We start from the raw sequence: 27,962 nt of genomic DNA on the forward strand, positions 1-27,962 counted from the left end.
CTAGAAGGAATTCCAGGTTTTTGACATGGGGTGGGGGGGGTCAGAGGGGAACAAGAGAATGGTAGACCATAAAGTAGTATTGCCAAATGGGGGGGAATGATGTACATATGAGGAGCTCGGTTGAGTTTTCAGCGAGTTGTCCTGTATCCAGCAGTGTATTATCCTTGTACATAGGCAAAGATTGTCAGCATTGAAATCTGGATGCTTGTCCGAGATAGTATTGAAGTGTTGTTTATATAGTCATTATCTCCATCATTAATCTCCTGAGCAGTTGTATGCTGCCTAATGTCTAATTCCTAGGCCTTACTTCTGAGGGAGTGCTTTGGCATATGACATTTATATAGACCTTACTGTGTTGATTGATTAGTTGTCATTGGAACCACCTTTGCTAATCAAGAATTCCAAGCAAATTTGAAGGCAACCATGACAGCTAAGCCAAAGCATTATCCTCATTGTAAGAAGGTGCTCTTCACTACTCTGACCTTTATAATACAGCAGTAATGTGAGCCTTTTTATTGTAAAACAAGAAGCAAGATTTTCATGTGTTGCCACCACAAACTCAGAAAGGAAATGCAAACAGTCCTCTGCTAATGTTTCCATGAACGCTATTTTAAAATGTTTTATTTTTTAAATTTGGTTCGATATTTTACAGCGTTTCATTTCTAGAATCAAACAGCATCCCACCAGTTATTGATGTTGCATTCAGTGTGTCTATAATTTCACAATACCATTTCCATATTTGCCAGTTTATACAATTTATTATTTTTAGGCTCCAACAGCTCTATATTCGCCAAGCTGCTTTCCCAACCAATCATGGAAAATAAACCTTTTACATTTTTCCCCAATTGCAACAAACAATTTCCCTGGAAGGACAAGCACCGGGTGTGCAACCTCTGTCTTCCGGGGGATCACGACGAACACTGTAAAGCTTGTTGTCAGCTTTTTAAATCCAAGAACCTAAAGGACCGAAAGACAAAACGTTGGGCCCACCACGCCATGCAGGCCGAGGCCACCATGGGCGTGGAGAGTGCTACGAGCGACGTCAGCATAGCCGTCTTTTCGGAAGACTAAGGCGATAGGGAACCTTTGGATTCCCACGTGCCAGCCCTCGACCCATCAGACTGGTCGGTGGTGCTGTTACGGATATGACATCCGGCGGCATTAGCACACACAGATCATCCCACACAAAGCACATAGCCCAGGCCAGAAGTCTCTGATAACAACGTCTACACGGCTGCCCATGCAATCGAGGGGAAGGTCCACTAGCCCCTGTCCTCTGGGCATTCGAGATCATGTTCGCCTCACGACAGGCCCCGAAAGTCGCAAGATAAATCCGACTCGATCAATGTGTCCAATACAGCAACTGAAGACCGAGTGTCGAAAGACGCAGCTCCGGCTCTCCCGTCCCATCTTCAGTAATGTCGAAATCGACAAAACACCTGCAGACTTTGCAAATGTCTCGTCTGGTGCAAAAACATGTCCCTGAAACACTTCTTAATGGGAGAACATCGAAAAAAAAACACTTCGAAGAGTCACCATTCCCATGGGGAGAAAGAGACAGTGCATCACATAAAGAGAAAGGGAGTGTTTCCCAGCGGGAGGGTACTATGGCTGCAACTATGAATTACAAAAGGCAGCCTGTTCCAGAATTACCTCTCACTCATGTAACTATCCCAAGTTCCTCACAGTGGTCTGATAGTGATGAGACGCATGTCTTTTATGGCCGATTTCTTTTGAGAAAAATCCCCAAGCAATAGAAAGCTTACAAAACACGACACCAACTAGTGGCGCCACATCTTCACAACCCCCAGCTGACACCCTTCAAGTTTCCCCTCAGCAAGACCCAGACCAATTTGAGCTCTATGATTCCAATACAGACTCTGAGGAGCAAGATACCCTAGGTGAGGTAGATCATTACTATGATGAAGATGTTTACGTTTTACACTGTCCAGATCATGTAAACCCTCCGGTGTCAGACTCACTGGTGGATAATCAACTACAATTTAATGACATGCTCATGAAAGCAGCAGATCATTTCCAGATTCAAACTCAGGAAACACAATTGACAAGGATTTTGTCGAAGACATATTGGGTGGCAAAAAGACTGTAACCCAATTTATACCCATTCTACAATCAATACAGTGAAGAATTCAACCCTCTAGTAAAACCTAATCAAACACGGGCAGTAAACCCTCGCATTGAGAAAATGTTCCGCCCAGCACCCACAGACGCCCTTTATATCAGGGGCCAATTAAAGCCAGACTCACTGGTAGTTAACACAACAAGGAAAAGGAACACCTCTAGCTTCATCAGAAACACCCCCTCTGATAAAGAGAGCAAGAAGAGTTACACTCTAGGAAGGAAAGTAGACTAAGCGGCATATCAAACAAGAATGCCTTTGCTCTCCTTCCCCCAGAAGCTCATGGTATCTCAAGCTCTGGTTCTCTCTAGCTTGGACTATTGTAACAGCCTCTTTCTAAATCTACCTGCCTCTACTCTCTGCCCTCTGCAACTAATCCAGAACAGGACTGCGAGACTTGTCCTTGGCCTCAAGCCCTGAGATCGTATCTCTCCAGCTCTGAAATCTCTCCACTGGCTCCCAGTGGATGCAAGGATTAAATTGAAAACCCTATGCATTGTCCACAAGGCTTTCTGATGCCTGCGTCCAAAATACCTTCAGCTATCCCTCCGCAAATACCTCCCCTCTCGAGCGGTTCGCTCCTCTACCTCCAACTCATTCAGGGTCAGTCGTTTTTCTAAGAAACGAGCTTGGGGTAGATCTGTCTATGGCTGGGGCCTCCCTCTGGAACAGCCTCCCTGCCACTCTAAAACTTGAGGAGAACCATCTCCGGTTCCAGAAGCACCTCAAGACCTTCCTCTTTTCTTCTGCCTTCGATCCCCCTCTCCCCTGCTGACCTGTTCTCTCTTGGCACCGTGCACCTGGCCACCCTCTGTCCTTTGGGCCCAGGTACCTACTCATCCTGCCACCCTCCTGCACTGCCTCCGGGCCACCCCTTGCACTGGGGTCTGTATCTGTACCCATACAGCCCCCCCCCTTTTCTTCCTGCACTTATCAGACCTACCCTGTCTGCTGCCTTAAACCTAGCACTTGCAAATTGCTGGCTGCATTACCACTGTTTGTTGCCTTTATTATTTATTTATTGTTATTTATCTGTTTCTCCTCTGCTTCGCACTTTCCACCTCTTCCCCCCCCCTTCCATGCACTTTTCCCCTCTCCCATGCACTTGCGCGTTCTCAATGTCACTGGGCCTAAGATCGCTGTTTTGTTCTTCCCTTGCCTTGTCGTGCTCTGAAACACTTGTGTACGAGCGCGATAGAAATAAAATAAAAATCAATCAAAATGCCATGCATGGCTGCGCCAATCAGGTTTGAAATTGGAGACGCAGGCAACACTCATCAATATGCCAATCGAGCCTAATGGCTTGTTCAGCAAGGCGTTTGAGGATGTGTTAAAGAGTGCTAAGGAAGAGTATGACACTCTTAAGTCTTTAGGCTGGCTCACTAACAAACCATCAGGCAAAGAGGCGGAAACAATTTTTGTCGCTTCAGGGGACAAAATTCACAGAGGGGTTTCGGATACAGCCAAAATCGGGGGTCATCCTAGGGTTCCAATCAAGGACAAGCCTCTCAAGGCTTCCAAAGGGGCCAGCGAAGATCTCGCGGCTGTGGGAGATCCTCCTCTTCCAGAGGTGGAGCAACACCTCCAAAGCAATGACAACACACTTCAGGTCCCCTCCCATGCCTCTCCAGTAGGAGGACGTATAACACACTTCACCCACGCATGGGAGGAGATGACCTCGGACAAGTGGGTGCTTTCAACCATGGCGGGCAGTTATTGCATAGTTACTACAGCGACCCTGCAACCATCCCCCGCATCAAATATCCACCACAAAGGAGGAGCAGCGCATCCTCCTGGAAGAGGTTGCAGCGCTGCTGTTAAAGGACACCGTCGAGATCGTCCCAGCGAACCTGGTAAACAAGGTTATCTATTCAAGGTACGTCCTTGTGCCAAAAAAAGATCTAACAATGTACCCAGTAATAGATCTGTGCCCTGCAAACACCTATGTCAAGCCACAAAAATTCCTGATGACAATGCTACATTAAGTAATCCCACTGCTAAACAGGGGGACTACATGCCAACCTTGGATATGAAAGATGCCTATTTTCATATTTCAATGTTCCCAGAGCACAGAAAATTCTTGCGTTTCAAGATAGCAAATCAGCACTACAAATTCAAAGTGCTATCCTTCAGAATAGCTTCTGCTCCAAGGGTATGCACCAAGGTACTGCCAGTGGTGGCAACGCACCGACGCAGGGAGGCAATACCAGTGTACCCCTACCTGGACGACTGGCTGATCACAGGGGAGTCACCTTAGATTTGCAGGCAAAAAACCTTCTTTTCCAATTGGGTGTCTCAATAAACAAGAAAAAATCAAGCCCTGTGCCAAACAAAACCAAACAGTTCCTAGGAGTTGTCATAAAGACGGAAGAAGGGCTAATTGGGTGTCTCAATAAACAAGAAAAAATCAAGCCCTGTGCCAAACAAAACCAAACAGTCCCTAGGAGTTGTCATAAAGACGGAAGAAGGGCTAGTCTTTCCATCAAAGGAAAGAATCCAAAACATACTGCTGCAAATACCTAAGTATCAAGCCGGTCACCAGATAAGCGTACGCAAAGCTATGCGTTTGCTCGGCATGATGGCATCTTGCATTTACCTGGTCCCACACGCACGATTGCGCGTGCGCTGAGTGCAGGGGTGGTTGGCGAAACAGTGGTCTCAGGTAAGCGGTCAGTGGGATGATCTAGTGGTTGTTTCGCCAACACTAGTACATGCCCTTCGCTGGTGGACAAAGGAGAATCTGTTAAGGGAAAAGTCTTCCACGATCCGGCAGTGCAAGCAATAGTTACAACAGACACATCACTTTCCGATCGGGGCTCACATCACCTTCATCTCACAGCACATGGTCTGTGGACTCACATCACAGCACGGAACCATATAAACCTGCTAGAACTTCTAGCAGTATTCAAAGCGCTCCAAGCCTTTGAAGCCCAGCTGACAAATCAACCGGTACAGATCCGCACAGACAGCACCAATGCAATGTTCTATATCAACAAGCAGGGGGGCACACATTCTCCAAATCTGTCCAAGTTAGCACAGAAAATGGGCACTCAAACAGGGGCTGTTCCTGACTTCCCAACATGTTACAGGGGTACTCAACACACTAGTGGACTCGCTAAGCAGAGATCCACTACCAGAAGATCATGAGTGGTGACTCGACACAAGCGGCGTAGATCTCATTTTCTCGCAGTGGAGTTACTCCACGCTAGACTTGTTTGCTACAAGAGAAAACAAGCAATGCCCAGACTTCGCATCCAGATTTCCCCAACCAGACTCCAAGGGGAACGCCCAATGGATGAGTTGGTCAGGGAAATTTGCTTACGCTTTTCCCCCCACTAATAAACATGGTGATGAACAAGATTCACAAAGAACAGATGACGCTTATCCTAGTTGCTCCCATGTGGGCGAAACAACCCCGGTATTCACATCTGCGCAAACTGGCGATGTGCAATCCCATCAAACTCCTGTCCCAGACCAATTTGCTATCCCAGCACAGAGGAACTACATTACACCCTCAACCTCACTCAATGAACTTGGCACCTGAGGTCATAGAGTTTGGACATCTTAATTTACCACAAAGGTGTATGGATATCCTCAAGGAGGCCATAAACCAAACACCAGACACTTATTTTGACAAGTGGAGGAGATTTTACTAAACAAGACCAAACCGCTCAGAAAAACAGACCAACTATTTGTCTCTGTAGCACCAGGCAGAGGAGACCGCATTTCCAAAAATGCCATCTCTAGATGGATAGTCAGATGCATACAGCTCTGCTACTCATTATCAAGCAAAACACTGCCTTTCACACCAAGAGCTCACTCTACAAGGGGGTACAGTTGCTACTTTGGCCTTTATGCTGGACACCATTTGCAAAGAAGCTACATGGAGCTCAGTACACACTTTCACTCAGCACTACTGCATTGACACTCATTCTAAAGCAGATACCCAGGTGGGACAAGCAGTTCTAAAACATCTATTTGCCGCTGGACCTTCTCACAACCCACCACCTTCTCCTAACACTGCTCGCTAATCTATGCGTAGCATGCGATCGAAGCAGATTCCACAAGCTTCAGAAGGGATACATTACTCACGGTAATCGTATTTCTGATGGTTGTATCTGCTTAGATTCATATGCACCCACCCTTCCTCCCCTTGGAGTAGAAGGTGCATGGATGTTTTATCTGAGCTGTATCTGATACATATCTGCTTTAATACACCTGTACTCTCACAACACTTCATGCAACCTCATGTCAGAAACAAAACTGAGGGACCTCAATGCGTGAAGGACCATGCGTACAGTGGACGTCACACTAGGGATAGTATTACTTGCACGCCCTGTCGACGTCCCTTTTTTGAGTTTCAAAAACAACTGTAATACTCTGCAGCTTCCACTAGATGTCGGCCTATGCATAGCATGTGAATCTAAGCAGATACAAGCATCAGAAATACGATTACGGTGAGTAATGTATCCCATCCAGTCGATGTGGAAAATGTTCCCTCCGTTGGATTCAGGAGTAAAATCACAATTTCTATTCAATCCTTTGCCACAGTCCCAGAATGAGGAGACTTTCTAAAATGTCTGCTCATTCCTATTGAGGTAAGTGGGGTGTGGGGTTGGCACGAAATAGCTGAACTATTTTTGTATGTAAGCTTTGGATTTACCAACTTATAATTAAGGGGAAGTAAGCCCAAGTACGGGGATTTCAATGGGTTGGGGCTTAGCTGAGACTCTGCAATCACCAAAAACTGCTAACGAGCTAGATGCTACTGTTAGGAAAGATTTCTCTTTGCTGTACCTTTCGGACCCCCAAACATTTTCTTTTATTTTTGATCCTGAACTGTACTTTTTACAGTGCAGTGAAGCCTTAAGCGCACTACTGTCTTTTGCTCATCTGTTATGGGAAAACTCTTTCAGGCTGCCAGTACTGGGAAACATTGTTTCCCTTAGCCTTATTACTTGATTACTACTTTTAGTAACTTTGTATCACTTGTGGTAACTTTTAACCATTGTACAATGCATTTTACAATGCAGTACACTACGGTACACTTTTGTTTTTGCCCTAGATTAACACTCAGAGGATTTTTACTTACTCTATGTGTGCTAAATGGACAAGCTGGTGGCAGCAGTGACTTTTTAGCATTTGTTGGTGCTTTTCGTTTTAGCCTTGCCACATTTACCGCGTTTGGCTACTGTGGCTAGTGACCAAACATGGCCATGCCACAAGTTTTTTCGCTTGTCCTTTGGCCGTCTAGTCTTTTAGCCTTCTTCCTGGCCTGTGAGGCCAGGAAAATCTTTATATGGACTTCCAGTGCCCGGGAAAGCAGAGGCTTTTGGCAGGCTACTGGTGGTCTATGAGTGTTTGCTTGCAGGATGTGGGCTGGGATTGTCTAGTCCCAATCCACAAACTGGTTTGTGTGTCTGTGTGTTATGCATGAGTGTTCCTGCCAGTGGTCTTGATTGGACCACTGCTGGGGTGTGTGTGAGGCTAGTTCTGCCATTGGGTAGTGGGAGTCGAAGAGGACCCCTGCACCTACTCTAGAGAGATCCTGGAGAAACCTGAAGGAGCCAAGACTCCTGTCCAGGTATGATACCCGTGAGGAGACCGGCGACCCGTCTGAAGGAGGCCTGGCGACCAACTTCTGCTGCTGTCCTGGAAGAGCCATGTCTTGCTATTGATCAGCAGTTGTGCATGGGAGCTGCAAACGGTGGAGTGGAGGAAACATCCATTCCTGACATCTGATTGGTACCCTGCAAAGAAGATCCTTCAGAAGTGCCCCGGGATTGCCCTGTGGCTGACCAGCTCTGAATTTGGGCTACCGTGCTGCCGCCGTCGCTGTTCTGTAACTCGGGGATCCTCAGCTTGTCCTACAAGATTTACCTGAGCAAAATTTCTGAGTCCTAGCATCAAGGGGACCCGAGATAAGAGGTAAAGTCTGGCTGCGACAAGTGAGTTTCTTTGCGTCCCTGTGCTGCGGTGACCACCGTCCGAAACAGCTTAACTGAGTCGAGTCCAGTCCTGAGAGGGTTCCTGCTTCGTGTTTTGCTGCATTCTGCCACTGAGAGTCCTTGCACCAGCCAACAACACCGACCAGAGGTCTGCTCGGACCTGCAACCCCTCCAGATCAAGTACTGAGGCTGATGGCGTGAAAAGCTACCTCAGGCCTTCTTCCATTGACCTGCCAAGTCCCGTGAAGAATCGTGTACAGCCGGTGAGTTACTGTGGTTCTTAATGCCCCTAAACTCCCTTTAAATGTTTTGCTAACTTTTCTAAAACATTTACAATTCTTTGGCTTTGCCATTGCTTGCTCGCGCAAGCCTTCTGAAAGTTAGGGACACTTTTGTTAGTTAGAATAACTTGTCCTCTAACCCTTGGAAGCAGCCATTGGACCCCAGAGACCCTACCTTCATTTTTTAGAGCGTTATACTGTGTCGGAACTTTTCCTGAACTTTTGGGCATAAGGCCCCAGACAACTTAGGGAAGCTAGGGCTAATTTTCTGTGGACCTGTAGTGCATAATCTAATCTGTACTTTCCTTTACAGGGGTTGGGTATGCCCTACTCCAGTGACTGTAGATTTGTGTTCTATTATTAGTGTTGTGTGATACTTCCACCTGTCAGTAGTCATTGTTCATAGTGTTCCTTGGACATAAATAAATAACTGTATGTCTATACATACTATCTAAGTGTAATTTGTGACTCCCATTGTGTGTACTCATTGTGGACCCTTTAGAAGTTCACCACCTCTTAAGACTTAGCCTAGACCGCTTGTCACTGCTCCCTTGAACTGGTTTGGCTACAGCTCCCAGAGTTGTCCCTGTCACAATATAGGTTGGCCTTCTTTACATCTGTTCCCCAGGCCACAGTATAGAAAATCAGTCCTAACAAATTGGTGTACAGTGGTGGGATGACCCTCTCCACCTAACATCTGGGTGTTTTGTGAAAAGGATCAGTATTGGGTACCTCCATGTAATGCACTGGTGTTGTGTTCAGATGCTACTTACACAGTACACTGTGATTTTTGATTGTCTTGTAGTACCAGTCATCTGCTGGTATAGATAACATTGAAACAATCACGTTTACTACTTTAAGTACTTCAAAAGTGGGTAACTTAAAATGTTGTGTAGTGACAGGGGCTTGACAGTCTCTGGCACTATAGCTGAATTGATAGTTATAATTCTTGATTTTGAGAAGAGCAAAGGTGTACCTCCCTTATCTGATGGTACTGGTAGTGAAGCTGGAGATGGACCCAGCAGCAGTAATGGAGTTGCTGCCACTGCAGTTATTAATGGTGAGGAAGAAGAGGAGGAAAGTGAGGCTTCTGGACTTTTGTCTGTCACCACCTCAGATGCTGAGGCATTGTTTGACCTGAAAAGGGACATGCTCAGGCTTAAGGAAAAAGAGCTTCAGTTCAATATGGCCAGGTTAGAATTTGAGAGAGTTGAGAGGCAGAAGGACTGAGATCACAGATGGCGCTTGCCAAGACTCAGGCTTCTCAAGTTTCTTCCAGAGGACCGGGAGATGATTCGGGGTCCTCTTCACATCCTAGATTCCCAAAAGATCTTCTTAGTATGTATGAAGATAAGAATGGCATAGTTGATTGGCTTGTGACTTTTGAGTATGTATGTGAAGTACAAGGAGTGGGCGATGCTGATAGAATTGCATGGTTGCTCAGCAGACTGCCCCATTCTGGCTGCAGTGCCATTATGGAAATGTAAAAAGCTGACAGGCACGATTTTGATAAATTTAAGCAAGCTCTCATCTTAAAGTTTGGGAAGACTCCTGCCCAATACTTGAGGAGATTAAGAGAGTATAAAAAGAAAGAATGTATGACCTATATGTCTTTTGTTGCAGATTCTTTGAAAAACATGTGTGGCTGGGTAGAAGGTTATCGGGTAACTTGAGGGTATGATTCATTTGGTCATGCTTGAGCATATTTTTGACTTCTCCAGAGCTTAAGCAGCATTTGGCTGACTCAAAGGAGTTAAATCCAAAGAGACTAGCCATTGCTGGTGATTTATGGGTCTCACATAGGGTAACCGAAAAGGAAAAGCCTGCTTCAGGTAAGCAGGAGCTGGGAAAGAAGGAGAAAGAGGGTGGGGGTACAGATAAACCTAAGTCCAAGAAGGCACACACAAGATTTAATAAGGGGAAGTCACCAAAGTCAGGTCAGGTCAGGGTAGTGGGACTAATCCTCCTAAGCATGAGAGTGGTTTCTCTAAGCTTCCCTATGTGTCAAGATCCAGTGGGACTTGTTACACTTGTGGAGCCAGTGACCACAAGAATTGGGGGGGGTGGCAGGTGTAAGGGTAAAACCTTGGGGGCCACTCTGTAAGACTGGCCTTCTCTCAGTATGAGGAAGAAGAGATTGCAGGGTTGTCCCTCCCTTTAGATTACTTCCCCACAGGTGAAGAGGCTGAAGGTAGACTAGATTCATTAGAAAATTGCGCTTGAGCTTCTGCTCCCATCTCAGACCTGCCCCTTGGTCATGTGTTCTCTGAGTGTAGTGTTCAGGTAGTAGATGTAAGTATCTCTACTGTTAGGAACACTGGCCCAGTCCAACTGGAGTAGCTTCCTCAATGGTAAACTCGCAGGGCCTTGCCAAAAGTCCTGTGGAGGATACTCTGTTGACTGGTGGACCCTCTCTCAATGTTCCAGTAGCACCTGTCAGTAGAGCTGTGAGTAGTGAACTAATCAGGGCATATGTCAATGTTAGGAGAGCTGTTCCTAGAAGAGTTCCGGGTGAGCTTAGTCTTCAAGGCTTTGGTCCTTATAGACACTCACCGGACGCTTCAAGCACTGGTTCTCAGAATCGGGCTGCCTTAGCCAAGCCTAAGTGAAAGCCTAGGCCTAAGGGGAAACCCATGGCCAGAAGAGCCAGAAGAAGAGGCAGAGGGAAAGAAAATATTTCCCCTGTCAACCATCAAATGAAAATAAGACAGTCCTTGTGGCGTTGCATCAAATAAAAAGGGCTTATACTGAGAAACCTATTGCCAAACCTTACAACTAATACAAAAGGGTGTGGCATGATTTTCAAGGAAAGAAAGAAGTGCTCTTAAATAATATTTCAGGATGCAGTAGCTTGGATCTCCCTTGCCCACGTTTTGAGCATGGGGTAAAATGGGATCTTGGAGCACAGTATACACTCTAACTTTCCCATTACGAGCCGACAGTTCCACTTGCAGCTTTCAGGACCGTCAATAGCCAAGTCTCGTTTCTCTTGAAAGTCTCTTGCCATCGCGGGCCCGACTTACTTAACAACAAAACAGGCGTTTTTTCAACAAAATGAACGTTTGTTTCATGGTTTTGTTTAGGGTGAGAATTTTCCACCCTTGGGTCCCCCTCTTCTGGATGTTGACCCTTATTCCTTTGGTATCTTGGGTGATCGGGTTTCAGCCCTTGGATCTCCCTCTTCTGGGTATTTAGATCCTATAACAGTTCTTAACGGTATCAAGGCCTTTGGGGTAGTGGTTTCCTGCCCCACAGGTCTGATAGGCTTCTCACAAAAAACAACTAACAAAAACTTAGTTCTGTTCTACATAGTTCTCGGGTGATGGAATCACCCCTGGGTCCCCTTCTTCTGGGCGCTGACTCTCCTCAAATTGTACTTTTGGGTGATGGTTTCACCCCTGGAGCTCCCTCGGCCGGGCTTGGATCCTAAGTGACAATCGGAATAGTGTACTTCTCCTGTCTTGTAGTGTCTCTTGGTCTTTCCCTCATTCGGCTCTGACTCCAAATGACCAGGCGGGACAGTGCACTTCTCCTTGTAATGTCTTTTCAAACAGTTCATAGTGGACAACCCCCAGCCGTGTTCACGCTGTACAGGGATTTGGCTTGACCTCCTGTATGACCACTTTGACCTATTTTGGCGGCTCTCCTACGGCCTTCTGTTTTCTGTAGTTTTCACTCGCATGGGGATCGACCAGAGTCTCTCGAGTTAGCACCCACGTGGTGCTGGTTCTCTCTGCAGCTGGTCTCCCCTCAACACTTTACAGTTCTTTTGAACTTAGTTCATTTTGCAACTTTGCATCTCATCCACCAAAGCCCAGCTCTTATCGGCTCTCCCCTCGACTCACCAGCTGTAATGAACCGCTTGGCTTTCTTCGTAACTGGAGTCAATGCCGGTACCACGATAGCAGGAGGTTCCCTCGCTCCGGCTTATCAGCGTCGAAACGCTCCGTGTACCGTTGATGTCCGTTGCAGCACACTTGGACTATTGTCCTCGGTCTTATGATTCTCTCTGCTGAGGTTTCGCGGGTCTGCATCGGAAAGAGCAAGGTCCTGTCTTTCCTTGTCAGTCTCTCGATATTCGCTGCCTTTCTTCTCCTCTTGAACTGCCGGACCTGGATAGCTGTCTCGTTGTGCGGTCTGCCTTGCTCTCCCTGTGCTGCTCTGCTCCACCTTTTTATCGCTGTGGGGAAAGTAGAGGTCTGTCAGGTGTGTGTGATTCAGGTTAACTGCCTGACTTTGCCTGACCCTTGGGTTGGGACATGTCAGGTAAACAGGTTTAACATTAGTCCAGTTTTGATCACAGTTCACAAAAGTGTCAGTTCGTTGTCTCCTATATCGGGAGAGTGTTGGTATTTAAGAGGGGGCTGGGGGGAGGTAGAGTTTCTAAGTGTTCTACGTGGTCGGTTGGGGGAAAAAGATATTAAATGGAATTATAGCGCTTGTACCAGGGGGTTGGGGTTTGTCAAACTTAGAAGGATGAGACAAACAGGAATGATTGGGATTTCTATCTTGAAATAAACAAGGGGGATTGTGGGAAAGGTAGATTTTCTTCTGAAAAGGTTGGGGGTGCAGGAAATAATCAGATGGACGGGGAAACTAATGATTAGGAGTATTCAGGCAGGGAGCAGGAAAACAGACATTCTGAGAGGGATGGTTTCTGAGTGTTCTGGGGTTTGGGGCCTTGTGGGATTGGTTATGTACGGAGGGGTTGTTGGATCTGAATAAGGGAGATCTTTTAGGTGAAAGGGAGTTTGAGTTGCAACCTATAAAAGCTTCAGGAAGCTCATCTTCCTCGTACCTTTTTTTGGCATAATACCATGTCTCACCTTGGATATTCCCCCAAGCATACCCTCTGGTTCCCCTACCCAGGTGATCCTCCCCCACGGGTCCACCCTCAAGAACTGGATCCAACAGCGATGGCCGTGTCCTGGCCACCTGAATAAGGGAATCCTGAGGCTTATCTGGGAGAATTCCCTCAGGTTTCTCACACCCTCCAATGAAGCAAAGGCTACAACAGGAAGGTGGGTTACTAGAAAGAAAGCCCACAGAGCCCACCAGAGAAAACCTTGAGAGGTTGGAGGTTTCTCAGAAGGCAAGGCCCTCCCTCCTACAGTTGGGGTGTGACATTCCCCTAGTGGTCCAGCACACTTTCTTGCTGGCCCAAAAAAAACCACTGCAGGAGTCTCCCTCTCTGTCACCAAGTTGACAGACGTGAAACAAGTATTCACATACTCCAGAGTTCCCATTTAGGAGTGGACTCATTTGTACCAGAGGCAAGGCCTACTTTGTTTAGCCCTTTGACCCTGGAGACCTCAGGTAGTAAGTTGAAATTGGTGGTTGCTGATCACACCATATGCCTTAATGCCTTCCCACAGAGTGACTGCCAAGTCAGTCATTGATGCCTTACTGAATGACCGTCCCAGATGTAGCTCCTCTGTTGTGCTCAGTAGTGTTCAGACCAGTGAAGGGAGAGTGAAGTGACCTGTCAGGTGTCACTTAGCTGTCATCCACAGGGAGTTGGTCTGAGAGAGAGATCTGTCACTTCTCTCCTAGGTTTGATTGGAGCCTTCAGTGAGCCCAGAGAAGGAGGTGGTACCTTCTCCAGGCAAACCTATTTAGTACATCCCTGAACACCTGTGAGTGGTCTGGGCCTTGCAATGTTTCACAGCTTGACAAGAGAAACTATTCAAAAGGCCTTGGTGGACATGTCCAAGTGGCCGGGCCATAAGGTTTCCTATGGATAGTATGGAGGATTTATTTATTTTATTTATTTTTTGGATTTGTACAGCGCACTAGCAGCCCCAGGGCATAGAGGCGCTGTTGCAAGAATATTTCTTAGTTAAAGGTAAGAGAGCTTGGCTCAGGGTTACAGTGCGCAAACACCTAACAAAGTGAGGCGAGGATGGTTACATGTTACATATATCACATGGCACAGTTATGGGTTACATACATCGCCTGGCAGGTTACATAGCATGGTGGTAGTTGATAATATCCGCAAAGCAGCAAGGCCAATTAGGCCTTGTTTAAACATAATGTGTTTATGGCTTTCTGGAAGGCTAAGTGGGAGTCATTGCTTCTGAGGTGGGGTGGTAGGGAGTTCCAGTGGGTTTCGGCAATAACAGGAAAACTGGAACCTCCTGAACCCTCAAGGTCTTAGGTATGGTGATTGGTATATGCGGTTCTGATGGGTCTGTCTAAGGTAGGTTTGGCTATTCTCTGCGATAGGTACTGGAGGGCACTGTTGTGGATGCATTTGTGCATGAGGGCTAGGTTTTTGAATATGATGCGTTCTCTGATGGGAAGCCAGTGGACTTGTTTCCTGGTTGCTGAAATGTGATCCCTTTTGGATATGCCAGTGGCAGCCGTAAGGGCATTATTTTGTATAGTTTGGCGTTAATTGATATTTTTAGTGGAAGTGCCTGCTAGGAGGGCATTGCAGTAATGAAGCTGAGACCCGATTATTGCTCTCGCTATAGTGAGGCAATTCTGCTCTGACGGGAAATGTCTAGCTGCGTTGATCAGTTTTTTTTTTTAAATAACTTTTTATTGATTTTTAGTAACAACAAGAATCAACTTTACTAACATCCCCCTCTCATGCCCTCCCCCACCTTCCCTTAGGCTCGAGACGACATAGCTTTACAACCAGTCTTATGACAAGGACACTTAACTTACGGCTTCAAAACATATTAAGTATACAAATGTTATGAGGGCACCATTGGATCATATAGTCACTCTGGAGATATTGTAAAATTGGACCCCAGATCGTATGGAAGTTCTCGGTGGTGCCCTGCAGTTTACATGTTACCCACTTCATAGTTATAAGTGCCATACCTTTCTTAACCATTGGAGCTGGGTTGGTGGCATCTGCTGCTTCCAACTTTGAGCTATAACTAACCAGGCCGCCACAACCAATACCATTATCGCCTTCTGTTGGGGCTTAGGGTGCGTTTTCTGTGCGGGGTCCCATATGCCGGCTAGCCATATGCTGTCGCCTAGGCCTTCTGCCCCTTGAAACATTTTCCCCACTTGCGCCTTGACCTCGTTCCAGAAGGGACTAATACTCGGGCATGTTTTCCAGATGTGCTTCCAGTCTCCTTCTTGACGGCAACCCCGCCAACAAAGTCCATACATGGTCGGATACATGTCCTTTAGCCTCTTAGGGGTAATGTGCCATTGGAGCAGAACTTTGTGCCATATTTCTCTCAGGTGAATGGAGTTTGTCAGGGTGGCAACATTGCGCCAGGTTCCCTCCCAGTGAGGGCGCGGGATTTCCATCCCCAGTGTCCCCTCCCACCTCTTCATATACAGCCAACTTACTTTTCCCCTTGCAAGTTCAGGTGAGCGTAGAGATTTGAGATCAGCCCATGCTTGCCTGGATCCATTATCAGATAAGTCTCAAATTGCTTCTTCATTGGTCCTGGATGACAGCGAGTGATTCATTTGAACATAACAGTATTTCTCCAGCATGGGGTCTGGCATGGATTCACATGCTCATGAATATTCCCCGTCGTCAGGCTGGGAATCCTCGGTAAAGAAAAAACCAGTATCAGTTTCGTTTCTGATCTGTCTTTCGTAGTAGCAACCAATCACTGATCTCTGCGTCATACTGACCACAGCCAATGACTGCCCTCTACCTAAGCCCCGCCTCTGGCAGCCATCTTCAGATTTTTACCGCACGTTCAAGTGTTGGGATCCTCGTGCTATTGCTCTCGAGCGTTAGTGCTATTTGTTTCATGTTTTTTCTCAAAAACTTTGATTTTTCGGTCAAAAAGAGCCTCAAGCTCCACCGATTCTTCATCCGATCAACGGGGACCCGTGTCGGATTCGTCAACGCCCCTCAAGGGTGAAGATTTCGTCGAGCTATGCTTTTGGAGGACTCCATAAGTTTCTCAGGCCCATCTCGGACATGGCCCAGGAGAAGGGAAGCTCGACGCCCGGAAAGCTGTTCAGGGTCTGCCCTGGATGCCAGCTTCAGAATGTCTTTAAGGAGGACGAACACTCCTTTTGTCTTTACTGCCTACATGAGGACAAGACGCACGTGGAGAAGGACTGTGCGTTTTGCGGCAATATGTCGGAGCGGACCATGAAGGACCGCCATCAACGTCTCGCCAACTGGCTGGAAGGGAAGAGCCCGTCAGGCGAGAAGAAGAAGAAGAAATCCGAACGGTCTTCTAAAACTTTTGAGGACGCCCCGGCGACGGGGGTCCAACACAAGGCCAAGCACCGCGAGTCCGCTGGCACCGGGAGCGCCGAACGGTCGGGCTCTACGGGCACCAGGCGGGGCGCATCCTCCCCGGCACCATCAACCACGAGCCAACGCTCTGGTTCGGGTAAGAGGAAGGCCGAGCACCCGGCGAAGCTCCTGGAGAGGCCCCGGTCGAGCTCGAAGGCCCCATCGGAGGGAGAGCGAGGCAGTGTCCCCCCCCCCCAAGGAGAAGGCGGTGAGCGCACCTAAGGTGGTGAAAGCCTTAATCCATCCGGCCAAGGCCTCTATCGAGACAGTCGCGGCGGCCCTGGCTCAGCCTGTGGAGGCTACACCAGTGGTGGCGACCTCGGGGCTCAGAGTCTCCCTGCCACCGCGGAGGGAGACCTCTTTTATGCCCATCGACAGGACCCCCGTGAAACCTCCGATGGAGAAGAAAAAGGGGGGGCAGGAGGTCGTCGTTGATTCGGCCTCAACCTCTGGGGAAGAGCTGATCGAGGTCTTAAGCCACGGCGTTGGCGTGGAAGAAGACCAGCCCGTCGGGAGGGATCCCGACGTAGGAGACGACGATATCGTTGAGGGTGCCGACGGGGCCCCTGAGCGCCCGTCGGACTCCCCTCAACCAGCGCCGCAAGACAACTCGGCGGCCATTTTGTTGGCTATACAGTCCTTATGCTCGGAGATAAGGACGAGACTGCTGTTACCACCAGCGGAGGAACCGCTCCCGACGGGGGACCCGGAGCAAGGCCCTTCTGGGAGCCCTCCCCCTAAGAGAAGAAGGATTCACCCTCCACCTCCCTTTCAGCCATCGCGCCCTGTTCAACCCTCCTCCACGACTCGTGGGGATGATACGGGGACTGACACGGCCGCGACAGGTACGGACGACGAGGTTTACGACGAGGATCTGCCGTCGTCACCTCCCACCCGGGCTTCCCCGCCCAACGAGATTGGATCGTTTCACTCCATGATTGCCAGGGCATCCGAGCTCTTCCAGCTCTGCCCGGAAGAGAAGAAGAAGGAAGGTTTCCTGTATCAACGGCGCGAGGCCAAGAGGAAGACGGTCCTCTCCATGCCTCTACTGGACGATATTTGGGATGAGGGCCTCGCCCTCCTCAAGAACCCATCCACGACGCCGGCTAGAAGGGATCGGTACGAGAAGAAGTACCGGGTCCCGGATGCGGCTGTCATGATGCCTACCTCCAAGGAGCCAGGTCCGACCCAGCAACCCCAGAGGCAGGCATCATTTCCCCCAGGGGAGTGCCAGCGGGCCCAAGCTGGGGCCCTTTGGACGCAGTCCTGGCGCCTTAGGCGCCAGGCTCATGTTGGACCTCTGTCCTGGCGCGAGGCTCATAAAGCTAGACATGTGTTCAAGTGTTTTAATGTGCACTTACCTGATGCAGACCATGCTGCCACATCCAGTGCCCTCTTGAGGCCTGAATGGAACTTCTTTACCTGTGGGACTACTTTCCGTCCGGGTGTGGTCGGGGAAGGATACATACCTGATCGGTGGAAGGATACACACTTGGAACTTCTTACAAAGCTATTTAAACCACACCCGATCAGCAACTCACGCTTCGCGTTGTTCTGCTCCTCGCAGCTGGACGCTCACCGTGTCGGCTCCTGCATCTGGACCTCAGCCACGCCTGTCAGTATCCTGGGTCACCTGCAAAGGGAGACAAAAGACCTTACCTGCTAAATCAGCACCACGTGACATCACAACGACGATCCTGAAAAGGAAGACATCATTTTTAAAAGCATTTCGCTACGATCGCTGCAGCGCTGCATTTCACTCACCTATCCTGGATGCCACATCTTCAGCAGCGATCATCCGGATCCACAGCCACTTCCCAGAGCCTAGAGAGAAAAAGACAAGAACAAGGTGAGAAAAGGAAGGGAATAGGAAAAGCTCAGTTTCCTTCTAAGACTTACCTGTTGGGTCATTCCCATTTCATTTGGGATCTTGCCGCTTCCAGGCATTTTCCGGACCCCGGCCCCTATGGGGAAAAAAGACAAAGACATTGAATGAGCGAATGCAAAGACATTACCCGAGCGCTCATCCAGAACTTACCTGTCATTTACTGGAACTGCACGTTTCACTTCGGGTCGGCGCCATATCTCCGGCATTCCGAACCCCGGCCCCTAAGGGGAAAAAGACAATGAACATTATTATTAAGCTTGGACTTTTGAACTTGCAACAGAACTTTTACAGAGCCTTACCTGAATAGTCAAGCTTACCTGAACTCCCATCAATCCTCAATCCAGTGAAGTAACTGGGTTTCAACACGCCCCTGCATCAGAAGCGGGATGGAGAGCTCATCCTTCCTGACCCTAAGGTGAGCTTCACAGGGAATCGTGGAAGGGTATCGTGGAGGGTTGGAAGAGAGTGGGAGGCTTGAGCATAACTCAGTCAGTAGGTAATACTCCCTTTTCACGCACAGGGGAATATTCCTGCGAGCCAGAGAAGCCAGAGTAGAGGGGCCCTTCCTGTCCATCTACAGAGTCCTGCGCTTCACCATTGAAGAAGCATCAGCACTCGAAGCCAGACCTGCACCTCCGTGGGAATCAGGTGAGCGTTACAGAACGCGAAGCCTACTGACAATTTCCCACCCGGGCGCTATGGAGACTTCCGAGACTGACCAGCTGGCCCAGCTTTTGGGGGAATTACGGGCAGAGGTGCACTCAGCCCGCCAGGAGACTAACGCTCTCAAAAGAGAACTGATCCTATCCAAGGAAAGAACAGATGACCTAGCCAAAAGGTTATTACAGGCCCAGGCAGGGCACACTCCTTTACCTAATTCCGGAGACATTTCCACATCAATGGGTTTGAATAACCGGGTACAAATTAATCTACCTGGACACATGCCTTTGGCCCCGCCTGAACGTTTTGCGGGGGATCCCAAGAAATATCCCGTCTTTATGAACCAATGTCGTTTACACTTTCTATGCAGACCCGGAGCCTTCCCTAACGACCAGACCAAGGTAGCCTTTATTCTTTCTTACCTCAGTGGCAGTGCTGCCGATTGGTCTATTCCATTGGTAAATCAGGATGATCCCATTCTCCAGAATTTTCAGGGCTTCCAGGCCAGCATGGGAAGATTGTTCGCTCGACACTCTCAAGGACAGGCCCTTGATAACGAACTGCTATCCTTACGACAAAGTAATCAGGATCTTCTGCCCTACATTGCCACCTTTAACAGACTGGTTGTGGAAACTGGATGGCCAGAAAACAAAAGGATCACATTGTTTCATCGAGGCCTGCGCGGAGAGCTTAAGGATGTTCTAGCTCAGATAGTAAACCCACCCCAGGTCTGCGCAGATTACATAGACTTGGTGGTTCAACTTGATCACAGACTTCAAAATAGAAAAGCAGATCGGTTCAAGTATGAAACCAGAGTACCGATCAAAACCCACGCTAACTCCAAGAGTACCGACGTATCCGAACCTATGCAAATCGGTGGTGTTAAAGGACCATTAACGCAGAAAGAACGAGAGAGAAGGCGGCAAATGCAACTTTGTCTGTATTGCAGAACTTCCGGTCACTTTCTTCGAAATTGTCCAGTTAAACCACCTAAGAAGGTGGTTGGAGCTACTGATAACGAATTATTGACACCTGATTCGGGAAACGACCTAGCCCGCCAAGCATAGGGGTCCGCTTGTCGAGCTTGAAAACTAACTCTTTGACCTCTCATTTTGTCATGCCAATGGTGCTCGTGGACCCAAAACAGCCTCAGCAGTTGCATGCTATAAAAGCATACATCGACAGTGGAGCTATTGGAAATTACATAGACTGTGAATTGGCTTCCAGGATTAAGCTTCCTCTCCGCCCAAAAGTAACCCAAGATGTCATTACTACAGTAGATGGAACCGAAATAGCCTCAGGGCCTGTAACACATTCCACGGTTGAAGTGACACTGGTGGGTCAGGATGGACATCGGGAAGCAATCGTGTTTGATGTGATCAAGGCCCCACAATTTCAAGTAATTCTTGGAATTCCTTGGTTAGAAACACATAATCCCAGAATTGACTGGTGAGCAAAGAAGATAAGTTTTCCTGATTGTGAACCAACTTGTTATCCAAGAAATCCAGCTATGGGTCTAGCCTCAGCAACTTCCACCCCTGTACAGCTACCGTCAGAATACCAAGAATTCCAAGACGTTTTTCAGAAAGAACAGGCTAACACGTTACCTCCCCATCGGTCTTATGATTGCTAAATCGATCTGGTACCCAATGCTCAACTACCTTGTAGTAGGATTTATGCTTTTACGGAACCTGAGAACCTGCATTTGCGTCAGTATTTAGATCAGTACCTAGCCAATGGTTTTATTCGCCCGTCCAAGTCTCCTGGCTCCTCAGCTCTGTTCTTCGTGCCGAAAAAAGAGGGTGACCTTAGAACATGTATAGACTATCGCGCCCTAAACCAAATAACGATTAAGAATCGTTATCCTCTGCCCCTGATCCCTGAGCTTATCGACCAGGTAAAAGACGCTTGTGTGTACACCAAGTTAGATCTCCGAGGAGCTTATCACCTGGTGCGTATAAAAGAAGGAGACGAATGGAAGACTGCATTCCGCACCAAATTTGGGCTTTTCGAATATCAGGTGATGCCCTTCGGGTTGTGCAATGCACCTGCCGCCTTTCAGTACTTTATGAATGATGTTCTTCGGGAACTTATCGATGTCTGTGTCATTGTTTATATTGATGACATCCTGGTGTACTCTTCTTCAGAATCCGATCACAGAAAACATGTTAGGGCAGTTCTTGAGAAATTGCGCCAGCACAGACTATTTGCAAAGCTCAAAAAAAGCGTTTTTCATACCACAGAAGTTGAGTTTCTCGGATTCATCCTAACACCTCAAGGAGTCCGAATGGACTCGCGAAAGGTGGACGCCATCCTCAAATGGCCATCTCCTAGCTCGGTGAAGGGAGTTCAGAGCATGCTCGGCTTCGCCAATTTCTATCGAAGATTCATCCCCGAATTTTCCCGAACAGTCCAACCCATCACAGCTCTCCTAAAGAAAAACAAACGCTTTGAATGGGCTCTTGAGGCCGAACAAGCCTTTCAGGACCTGAAAACCAAATTCACCACTGCACCTGTATTGAAGCACCCATACCCAGAACTCCCTTACATTGTGGAAACCGACGCATCCAGTTTGGCCATGGGAGCTGTCCTGTCGCAAAGAGACCCAGAAACTAACCAACTACACCCTGTGGCCTTTTGGTCCAGGAAATGTTCTCCTCCTGAAATCAACTATGCAATTACCGACAAAGAGTTACTGGCTATTAAATCTGCTTTCAAGGCTTGGCGTCACTACCTTCTCGGGGCAAGACACACCATCACCGTAATTACGGACCACAGAAACTTACAGTATTTAAAGACGGCCAAAGCTTAATCTTCACGACAACTCCGATGGGCTCTATTATTTGCGGAATTTGATTTTGTAATTACCTATCGCCCTGGCTGCAAGTATGGAAAAGCGGACGCCTTATCCCGGATTGGCATGGAAGAACCTAATTCGAGCTTAGAACCTGTGCCCATCATACCTGAGCAAAGAATCTTAGGCTTAACTTCATTGCAAACTATTGAGGACATCCAAACACAAGTAAAACAACTTCTAGACTCTTCAACCTTACTGGAATGGAGTCAAAAGGGTCCTCATTACACCGTTAAGGATGACTTACCCTACTTCCAGGAGCGGTTGTTTCTGCCAAGTAAAGAATTGCAAGAACTTGTTATTGCCCATCATCATGAATCTTTAATGGAAGGACACCCTGTTATCGCTAAAACGGAGGAAAAAATCAAACGCCACTTCTGGTGGCCTTCTTGGAGAAAAGACATAAAGTCTTTTGTTCTGTCTTGCGGAATTTGCGCCCAAAACAAGACTCAAAAGAAAAGGGCAGCCGGCCTACTTCAACCCTTGGATATTCCACCTGCACCATGGCACACCCTGTCAATGGACTTTATAACCGACCTGCCTCCTTGTGCTGCTTACAACGTAATCCTTGTAATTGTGGACCTATTCTCCAAAATGGCCCACTTTATCCCTTTAAAGGGTTTGCCTTCAGCTTCCACCTTGGCCAAGGAATTCCTGGAGAATATAGTTCGCATACATGGTTTCCCTTCCATATTAGTCTCGGATCGTGGAAGTCAATTTATCTCCCATTTTTGGAAGAAGTGTTGCCAACTAGCACAGATAGATGTGCGGTTCTCCAGCATGGGGTCTGGCATGGATTCACATGCTCATGAATATTCCCCGTCGTCAGGCTGGGAATCCTCGGTAAAGAAAAAACCAGTATCAGTTTCGTTTCTGATCTGTCTTTCGTAGTAATAACCAATCACTGGTCTCTGCGTCATACTGACCACAGCCAATGACTGCCCTCTACCTAAGCACCGCCTCTGGCAGCCATCTTCAGATTTTTACCGCACGTTCATGTGTTGGGATCCTCGTGCTATTGCTCTCGAGCGTTAGTGCTATTTTTTCACGTTTTTTCTCAAAAACTTCGTTTTTTTCGGTCAAAAGAGCCTCAAGCTCCACCGACTCTCCATCCGATCAACGGGGACCCGTTTCGGATTCGTCTGCGCCCCTCAAGGGTGAAGATTTCGTCGAGCTACGCTTTTGAGGACTCCAGAAGTTTCTCAGGCCCGGTCATGGCCCAGGAGAAGGGAAGCTCGACGCCCGGAAAGCTGTTCAGGGTCTGCCCTGGATGCCAGCTGCAGAACGTCTTCAAGGAGGACGAACACTCTTTTTGTCTTTACTGCCTACATGAGGACAAGACGCACATGGAGAAGGACTGTGCGTTTTGCGGCAACATGTCGGAGCGGACCATGAAGGACCGCCATCAACGTCTCGCCAACTGGCTAGAAGGGAAGAGCCCGTCCGGCGAGAAGAAGAGGAAGAAATCCGAGCGGTCTTCTAAGACCTTTGAGGACGCCCCGGCAACGGGGGTCCAACATAAGGCCAAGCACCGCGAGTCCGCTGGCACTGGGAGCGCCGAACGGTCGGGCTCTACGGGCGCCAGGCAGGGCGCACCCTCCCCGGCACCATCAACCACGAGCCAACGCTCTGGGTCGGGTAAGAGGAAGGCCGAGCACCCGGCGAAGCTCCTGGAGAGGCCCCGGTCGAGCTCGAAGGCGGAGGGGGAGCGAGGCAGTGTCCCCCCCTCAAGGATAAGGCGGTGAGCGCACCTAAGGTGGTGAAGGCCTTAATCCATCCGGCCAAGCCCTCTATCGAAACTGTTGTGGCGGCCCTGGCTCAGCCTGTGGAGGCTACACCAGTGGTGGCGACCTCAGGGCTCAGAGTCTCCCTGCCACCTCAGAGGGAGTCCTCTTTTGTGCCCATCGATAGGACCCCCGTGAAATCCCCCGTGGGGAAGAAAAAGGGGGGGGCAGGGCGTTGTCGTAGATTCGGCCTCAACCTCGGAGGAGGAGCTGGTCGAGGTCTTAAGCCACGGCCTCGGCATGGAAGAAGACCGGCCCGTCGGGATGGATCCCGACGCAGTGGACGACAACATCGTCGAGGGTACCGACGGGGCCCCTGATCGCCCGTCGGATTCCCCTCTGCCAGCGCCGCGAGACAACTCGGCGGCCATTTTGTTGGCTATACAGTCCTTATGCTCAGAGATAAGGACGAGACTACCGTTGCCGACGGAACCTCTCCCGTCGGGGGACCCAGAACCGGGACCTTCTGGTGTTCCCCCTACCAAGAAAAGAAGGATCCACCCTCCACCTCCTTTTCAGCCGCCGCGCCCCTTCCAGCCCTCCTCCCCGTCCACCCGAGGGGATGATACGGGGACTGACAAGGCAGCGACGGGTACGGACGACGAGGTATACGACGAGGATGTACCGTCGTCGCCTCCCACCAGGGCTTCTCCGCCCGACGAGATTGGATCATTCCACTCAATGATCGCCAGGGCATCCGAGCTTTTCCAACTCTGCCCTGAGGAGAAGAAGAAGGAAGGTTTCCTTTATCAGCGGCGCGAGGCCAAGAGGAAGACGGTCCTCGCGGTGCCTCTATTGGACGACATTTGGGATGAGGGCCTCACCCTCCTCAAGAACCCTTCCACGACGCCAGCTAGAAGAGACTGGTACGAGAAAAAGTACCGGGTCCCGGACACGGCCCCCCTGTGCCTCCGGGCGCAGCCTTCCCCGGACTCCGTCGTCTCCGCGGCAGCCAGGAAAAAAGCGGGGGGGGTGCGGCCTCCACATCGACTTCCCCACCGGACGGCGAGGGAAAGAAATTGGACGCTATGGGACGCAGAGTCATCTCGTCTGCAGCGACGACGATTAAAGCTGCCAACGCCTTGGCTATCGTGGCCCGATACGACAGGGAGCTCTGGTAGAAACTGGCTCCCCTGCTGGACTTCTTGCCGGACGACAAGAGGGCAGAGGCCCTGGAGATCCTGCAGGAAGGTGAGGTGGCTTCGGACCACGCCATTACCGTTGCGACGGACATCGCCGACACTGGGTTCCGCCAGTTGGGCAACAGCGTTTGCCTTAGGCGGCGTGGATGGCTCAAGGCTACGGACTTCCGTCAAGACGTTCAGACCAGAGTCCTGGACATGCCCTTCGATGGGAACAACCTGTTTGGGAAAACAGTGGACGATTCCCTTCAGGCCATTAAAGCGGACACCGAGACGGCCCGGGCCCTTGGAGTTCTGCAACAACGACGGACGCCCTTTCAGAGCAGCGGAGGCAAGGGCGCCTCCAAAGGTTCCGGCGGCGGTTTCTCCTCCTACCGTCAAGCGGGCCGCTCGTCGTCTCAGGAGGCCTACAGAGGACAAGGCAAGTCTGGCGGACCCCGCCGTCGTCGCCAAGGACAAGGCGCTAAAGCCTCGTCGAAGCAGGATTGAACCGGCCGTGGGGTCGGGCCCCCACCGAAGCACCCCGGTGGGAGGCCGGCTGGCGAGCTTCGTCAGCGTGTGGGAGTCCATCTCCACCGACCGTTGGGTGCTGGACGCCTTGGCCCGGGGCCACGCGCTCGAGTTTCAAAGAAAGACCGCGCGTCCCCCCCGCGGCCAGGAAAGAACTTCACGTCCCTCAACTTCTCCTGGAGGTGAAGGCGATGCTCAAGAAGGGCGCCATCGAACTCGTCCCAAAGAGGCTTCGGGGCTCCGGAGTCTACTCGAGATACTTCCTCGTGAAGAAGAAGACGGGGGGATGGCGCCCCATCCTGGACCTGCGACGTCTGAACAAGTTCATCAAGGCGCAAAAGTTCCGGATGGTCACCCTCCAGCACGTCCTGGGTCAGCTGGAGGAAGGAGACTTCCTGTCGTCGTTGGATTTGGAGGATGCCTACTTCCATATTCCCATCTTGAAGGGGCACCGAAAATTCCTCAGATTTGTGGTCCAAGGGCGTCATTACCAGTTCAAAGCCCTCCCCTTCGGTCTACGGTCGGCACCCAGGGTGTTCACCAAGTGCCTCGCACCGGTGGCGGCTCAGCTGCGCCGCGAAGGGATCCACGTCTACCCCTACCTGGACGACTGGCTCATCCGAGCCAAGACAAGGGAGCTCGCCGTGGTTCACACGGCAAGGACCGTCCAACTTCTCACGGACCTGGGATTCTCCGTGAACTACGCCAAATCCCACCTGGTACCCGCGCAAGACACTCTGTTTCTGGGAGCGAGGCTCAACACAGTGTCCCTTCTGGCCTCCCCGTCGGAGGAGAGGACCAGGACCATCCTGGGCAAGGTGCAGCGGATGTTGGTGGACGACGCGGCCAAGGTGAGGTCCATCAAGTCCCTCCTCGGAATGATGTCTTCCTGCATCTACCTCATTCCCATGTGCAGGCTCCGGATGCGCCCGTTGCAGGAGTTTCTGGACGCGCGCTGGATCCAAACGACGGGCAGCTTCGAGGAAAGGATCACACTCGACGAGAGTTTCCGACGAGCGATCCGGTGGTGGGGCACCCGCGCGCATCTGACGGCGGGCATGGACTTCCAGACCCCAGCCCACCAGGAGACAGTGACCACGGATGCCTCCCTGGAAGGGTGGGGAGCGCACACCGGAAATCTGCACGCAAGAGGCCTTTGGCTCCCGACGGAGAAATCCTTACATATCAACGTCCTGGAGCTCCGTGCAGTGTATTGGGCCCTCAGGTCCTTCCTTCCGTCCCTCAAGGGAAAGGTGGTGAGGATCTTCACCGACAACACCACCACCATGTTTTACATCAGAAAACAGGGCGGAACCAGGTCCCCAGCACTGTCCAAGGAGGCGCAGGACCTGTGGCATTGGGCAGTCGCCCAAGGGATGTTTCTGGTGCCGTTTCATCTGGCAGGGATAAAAAACACCATCGCCTACTCACTCAGCAGGGAGCTGCGCTCGTACCACGAGTGGGAACTACGGCAGGATCTAGTGGATCGCCTCTTCCGACGGTGGGGCACACCCCAGATTGACCTGTTCACGACGGCGACGAACTCCAAGTGCCGGAGGTTCGCCAGCAGGTTTCCCCAGGCGAGGAGCATGGGCGATGCTTTCTCGTTCCCCTGGGAGGTCCTGTTCCTCTACGCGTTCCCTCCTTTGCCACTGCTAATCCGGCTCGTCAACCAGCTCAAGAGGTCACGGTGCAGGATGATCCTCGTCGCACCTGCGTGGCCGAGGCAGATATGGTTGCCGGACCTTCTGGACTTGTCAGCGTCCCCGCCAATCAAGCTGCCGGTGGACGCGGATCTGCTCTCCACGGAAGGAGGCGCCATCCTCCACCACGACCCGAAATCGCTGAACTTGCAGGCCTGGCTCCTGCAGCGCTAGAGTTTGGAGGATACGACATACCGGCCGACTGCAGAGAGGTTCTTGCAAAGGCCAGGGCGTCCTCGACTCTTAAATGCTACGGACACAAATGGAAGAGGTTCTCTGTCTGGTGCCACGCACAGAAGATTAACCCTCTACGGATTACGGCTCCCCAAGTACTGCCGTACCTGCTGACGCTGGCCAAAGCTGGACTGGGACACGCGTCCATCAAGATTCATCTTGCTGCGATCTCCCGATACACCAGAACCACGGGGCGGACGTCCTTGTGGTCTCATCGTCTGGTGAAAGAGTTCATGAAGGGACTGTTCAGATCGTTCCCGCCGGTGAAGGCTCCGGCCCCGGCGTGGGAGCTCAACGTGGTGCTGACCAAGCTCATGGGACCTCCGTTCGAGCCTCTGCACTCGGCCCCGTTGAAGTTTCTGTCGTGGAAAACAGCGTTTCTTGTGGCCATCACCTCTGCACGACGGGTGGGAGAGATCCAGGCCCTTTCCTGCAAGGCCCCGTACTTGACTTTTCACGACACGAGGGTAGTGCTCAGGACGCACCCCTCCTTCATGCCCAAGGTACCGTCGGACTTCCACCTCAACGAACCCTTGGTGTTGCCTGTATTCTTCCCGTCGCCTTCATCGCCGGCTGAGAGAACTT

General features: G+C 50.1%; 1 protein-coding gene across 2 annotated transcripts in view; it reads left to right on the forward strand.

Annotated features, from left to right (window-relative positions):
* Nucleotides 1-27,962, forward strand: part of LOC138569198 (uncharacterized) — a 694,078-nt gene that overhangs the window by 482,481 nt on the left and 183,635 nt on the right. The gene's annotated exons all lie outside the window — the stretch shown is intronic.

This window comes from Ambystoma mexicanum, chromosome 2q (assembly GCF_040938575.1).
Source record: "Ambystoma mexicanum isolate Mex_15411 chromosome 2q, UKY_AmexF1_1, whole genome shotgun sequence".
NCBI lineage: Eukaryota > Metazoa > Chordata > Amphibia > Caudata > Ambystomatidae > Ambystoma > Ambystoma mexicanum.